Genomic DNA, 6,000 nt, shown 5'->3' with positions numbered 1-6,000 from the left:
TCAAGTGCAAAAAGTAGGTGTCTGAGGTTTTTTAGTTCTGTATAATTATTTGTGCCTCACCCTAATCCCATTTTGTGCTTGTAATGATGTCTTTCTGATATGAATAGTATTGCTCCTCCCCCACAACTAGTGTCTTGGGCCGATCCATCAAAATCAGCCCATGGGAATGTTTTATCAATAACTTTAGGAGTAATAGTATGGGGAGGTTTCGATATTTGTTCCTCGAGTACTAAGTGATTTAGGCTTTAATGTTATTGCATATTGATGTCCACTGAATGAGAGAATCCTATATGATCTAATTCTTGGCCAGCCATATACCCCAATAGAAAAGTAGGGGGAGATTTCGAATTTTTTGTGATGTTGCTGAGGTCCACCATGTTTGCCAAGCAGTGGTGAGTTAGGCCCCATACCATCTGATATTGATGTTGAGGGAGATATATATCTGAATTCACACCTGCTTTGTCGTTGGGCAATGAAGGAAGATATGGTATATGTCTTCAACATGTTCCTTGCAAAGGCAACATCATGATGGTCCATGTATAGCCTGATGATTTAGGTTATCATCAGTAGGCGCTTTGTTTGATAATATGCACCACATGAACAACCAGGATTTGTGTGGTGCCTTAAGCTTCCAAAGGGGTTGCCACCACCAAATAGCCTCCACCGATTCCTATTCCGATATAAGGAAAGTATATCCATCTTGGGGTGTATAATGACTACGAGGGGATGTAGCCCAGATGATTTCATCCTCTTGATCAGTAACTCTGACAAGTGACTCATCAAGTGCCCCAATGTACCTTGTCCAATCGTTTCTCCAAATATCTGGTAACATGAGGTCCTGTGTTGATAACCAAGCCTGTGAGAGCCATGTAGTGTTTCTCCCATATGAAATTTGGGAGAGTTGAGTGATACTGGCTAGTTCAAGATACTATCTGAGTGCCAATGGTAGTATATGTGCATTTCCACATCCCGACCATGCATCAACTCGAAGGCATACATGCTCACCTGATCAAATCCACCATGCCAATCCTCCTTTTATGACTGATATGGAATGAGTAATAGCTTTCCAAATGATGGAAGAACCAGTACTACCCCTGTTTTGCCTATGAACCCATTCCATAACTATAAGAGGGTATATGTATTTGTGATAAACCACCTCTTTCCATAAACTATTTGATGTTATTATCTGCCAGCCCATTTTTTCTACTAGAGATGATGAAAACATATTCAAATCCTTTATGCCTCGGCCTTCCCATTTTTTGGGCTTTCCAATTCTATCCCATCTCACTGAGGCAAAGGTCCTTCCAACATGCTTCCCTCTCCATAAGAATCTGTGGCATATTTGTTGTATTTTGTTGGTGATGCCTTTTGGTATCTAGGCTAGAGCCATCCAGTATACTGGTATAGCCTCTAGTATTGATTTAATTAGTACTAATATGCCTGCTCTAGACAGTCATCTCCACTGCCAGATGTTGATGTGCCCTTCGATTTGCGATAAGCCAAGACCAGTTTGCTATGCGGTAATCATTTGGTTTGTGTCTTAATCCAAGATACTTGAGTCCAACCCCCATGTCTAGTCTTGTGAATTGAAAATTGTTTTAGGTCATGTCTTTGTTCATTTAGTAAACTACATACATGCATAATGGTTGATTGGTTGTAATTGGACATCATTCTTGTAGCTTTACAAAATAGAAACAAAATATGCTTGAAACAATTGGCGTCATAAATAGATCCATTTAAAAATATTAGTACATCATTGACGAATAAAATATGTGTAAGATAGGATACATCATTCATCTTAATCACACTTAAAGACCCAGATGCTCGGGCATTGGATATGAGTTGATATAAGCCTTCCATGATCAAGAGGAATAAGAGGGGTGATAAAGGACACCCCTATATGAGGCCGCACTCAGCATGGAAAAAATTGGATGCAACCCCATTGATGAGTATGCTATATGATGCAAATGTGAAGCAACACATAATCCATTTTATGAAAGTATGTGGAAAGCCAATGTGGGTAGCTATAAGTTGTAGATATGTCCAGCATGCTCTATCAAATGCTTTAGAAAGGACAATCTTGAGTATGATGCTCTTAATTTTTTTGAGCTTAATGGAATGTAGCCCTTCTTGTGCAATACCAATGGCCTCATGGATCTGTCTATGATTGAGAAATGAAAATTGCTCCTTGGATATCTACTTGGATAAGATGGGCTTGATGCGGATAGCAATGATCTTGGATATGATTTTGTATATGAAATTACATAAGGAAATAAGTTGATAGTAATCAAAAGTATGGGGGTTATCAACTTTGGGGATGAGTGCTATAAATGTAGAATTAAACCCCTCATGCATCTTCCCAGATAGTCTGCAATTCTCAATAGCCATGAGGAGATCTGATCCAATATGGTCAAAAAAGGTAAGATAAAATTAAATAGGCCATCCATCTAGTCTAGGGATTTTCTCTTTTCTGAACCACTTTAGAACAACTTCAATCTCCCCCAACGTGACTAGATTTTTCAATATCTCCGCATCCTCCTCACCCACAAATCGAGCCATTGTCCAGGAAATGTGAAGTACTTCTTTAATAGTAGGTTCTCGTGGTGCTCTAAATAGTTGGGAGAGATGTCTAGTGCCCATATCTGCAAGCTGGTTGAATGTGTTGGCCTCCCTTCCATTTTGATCTTCAAAATTCCATATTGTATTGATTAATTTCCTCCCCCTGGCACATTGTTGGAAGAATTTAGTATTTTCATCCCCGACCTGTAGATAAATAACTCTTCTCCTTAATCACCAAGTCTCCTCTTTCTATCTTAATAGTTTAATCTTTTCTGCTTCCAACTTGATAAGTTGTTCCTTCCTTTCAATGGATATATAACCTAAATTTCTAGTGCTCTCCATCTCCTTAATTTCTGCTTCAATTTTCAATACTGTAGCATCATCTCTTATCTTTTTCCATTTTGCCCATAATATGGTCCTGTGCTTGATCCAGGATAAATTACTAGATATGATTGTGGCCGGTGAGGAGTTGTTATCTTGTCCACAGTGAATCCAAGATTCCTTTACAATATTATACAATTCTTCTTCCTCAAGCCAGGCCGAGTTAAATTTAAAAGGAGAGTTTGGCTTACAATTGGAATTCATGACTTCAAAAAAAATAGGGAAGTGATCAGATATTCCCCCCGATCCCACCCACTGTCTAATTTTATCCAACTGATCAACTAGTGGTGCTTTAATGATAAATCGATCCAATATTCGGGCTAGTGCATCCTCGCCTATTCTCCTATTTTGCCAGGTAGGATGGATCTTGGCGGTGTATATATTCAGGAGGTTATGTGAATCCAATAGGTGCTCAAAGTATTCATTCAATGGATCAGTCTATGCTCGAGCCCCCCATGATTCCACGTGTCCCAATGAGAATTCAAGATCTCTGCCAATGATGATATTGTCCTTATCCATGAAAGATGTAGTCATCATTTTATCCCAGAAACCTACACGATTATGACAGGGTCCATATATATTTATCAAGCGAAGTGGGGCATCTATTTCAATATATGTGATGTCTGCACCCAATACACCTTCACTTCCCCATATGTTGTCAATCTTAATAGTTATGTTATTGAAACCTATTGCGCTTCCCCCCAATCGACCTCTCACATCAAGTGTATGGAATGTCCAGCCAGGAAGAATGGTTGTCAGTAAGGCGTTGATGGAAACAACCTCTCGCAATGTCTCTTGTAGGAATAATACATCGATCCTCTCATAGCCAAAATTTCTCATAAGTGCCAATTTTTTGTCTGGGCTAGCCAAACCCCTGTAGTTGAAAGATAGACACTTCATGGGGTAACCAATTCAGGGTTTCCTTGTGCTCTAAGAACCTAGTCAATGGAAGTTTGTATTCTCATCTCCACCTCAATACCAACCCTCTCAATGGCCTTAGATATATTTGATTGCCTACCCCTTGGAATTTTCTGAGATTTGGGAGGAGGGTCATCACCCAGGCCAAAGGTGTGATGTGGCTTGGGGTGGGCAAGGGATTGGAGATTGTATCTATGATGTGAGCTATTGCCCAATGTTTCCTCCCATTTAGAATGTAATGAGAGCATACCCTCAATTGTGGTAGGATTAGTATCCGGAGAAGTGGGCCGGGGGGGCGATGCAATTGGACATGTGATGGGACTCAAATTGCATGCAAATAAACCCAAACCCAATGCAACAATTGATAAATTGGCATATTCAGAATTCAAAGCATTACAAGATATGGGAGGAGAGGATACGAGAGTACCCGGTATTAGACCAGTGCCCGAGGAGTGAGATCGAGTTACCTGTTCATCAGGAGTCCGAGCATCCACTTGTTGAGGAGTCTTCCTAGTCTCTCTCCTCCACCTCGGGGGTTATGTTGATGTATTATGTGCAGGATTCGAACCAATATACAATTGTGTTTGTGTGCTCGTTGTCGCTTGTCTTCTTCGGGACTCGATGTGAACATTGGTGATCAACAGGTAGTCTTTATACAAGTGACTGAATTCATGGCATCGCCTACACCAGAATGGTACCCCCTCATAGTCTAGGATTTGCCATCTAATGAGCTCCCTGTATTGCAAGCGAAGACTTTCAACTAGCCCTCTTGTGGTATCCAAATGTACCAAAATTCTAGGAATGGCAATGTTGTCAGTTCAATGTATGATCTATCGTGGTCTAGATATATCCCCAGATCATCTCCAATGCACCTGAAAACATCCTTCGACCAAAATTACAGAGGTAGACCCGGTAGTCGTACCCATATAGGTCCCGCCCCCAATTTTTCTTTTTCGGGGTCGAATAGTGGCATCCATTGCTTAAGTAGTACCAGAGTCATTTCTATGTGCCAGTATTTGGACAACACTCAGTTTTCTTGGTCAGGTCTAGCGAAGATGAGGGCGAACCATCCGCGCGCCATAGTAAGGATAGTCGGTAGTTGATCTAGGATTTGGCCCAAAATCTCCATAGTCTAGCATTTTAACCTAGCCAAGGAATAGTTCTGGTCTCTGACTCGACCGTCTATCACTGTGCTTTCTGTGTTCGTAGCCTATGCCATGCTTATGCCTTCTCCAAAAACAAGTAGTTGCCCACGTTCCCGCACCTTAGTGCACTTCGATTTTTTCTCGCCTGTCCTTTGTGGGTGATTTTCTAGGTTATGTTCAGGTGCCTCTCGCTAGTTATCATCAGTGTCTGATACCCTGGTTTCCTCGTGTGTGGGTATTTGTTGTGATATACCTTTGAAGCATCCAGATGTGAGAACTAGGTGTTGTGGGTGAGGGACCCTTGGGTCGGCCCCTGGGATGTCCAGTATGTTGAGCCCTAGATTCTCTATGCCAAATGTGGCTGCTTCATGTCCAAGTAAACCCCCTGCTCCCACGGATGTCTCTCTAGGAGTAGATGTGTGATGCACATGCTATTCATATTCCCAATACTGTAGCTTGGAAGGAGATGATATTTTTGTTACCAATTGAGGTTATTCATCCTATAATTTGTATAGGAACTCTGAAGTCGCTGCAGGGGTCGATTGAACAAACCCTACATCGTTGAGGGTGACCACTTCATCCTCCATCTCACATATATATGCCCCAACCTGGACATCCGGTATATGGGGGTTCTCCAGTGTTTTCTTGGCTTAATACTAAGGTGGATCAACCGTCCAAATTGGTGTTGTATCAATCGAGTTTGATGAGTAGTCAACCAACTCTTCCTCGATGCAAATGACATTTGCTACAATTATTATTGTTTTGATGATCTATGCACAGATAATTTCTGTCTGCTTCCGACAAAAACACTGGCCCAGTGAATATTCTATGCAATCCTTCATCTGGTCTATTTCCCTTTCGCATCTTGTTGTCTTGCCTCACCCGCACCCAAAACTATTAGCCCCATCCAAGTTCGTCAGGTGCTCAAAAGTCATTGTTCATTGAAACCATCGTCACCATTTTCACAATTTTCACAGTTAGCTCATGTATTCCCAAA

The sequence above is a fragment of the Pinus tabuliformis genome, chromosome X (assembly GCF_031772625.1).
Source record: "Pinus tabuliformis cultivar Carrire ecotype Pingquan chromosome X, CPIR1, whole genome shotgun sequence".
In the NCBI taxonomy this organism is placed as follows: domain Eukaryota; kingdom Viridiplantae; phylum Streptophyta; class Pinopsida; order Pinales; family Pinaceae; genus Pinus; species Pinus tabuliformis.
The sequence above is the reverse complement of the archived record's forward strand: the minus strand, read 5'-3'. Positions refer to the sequence as shown.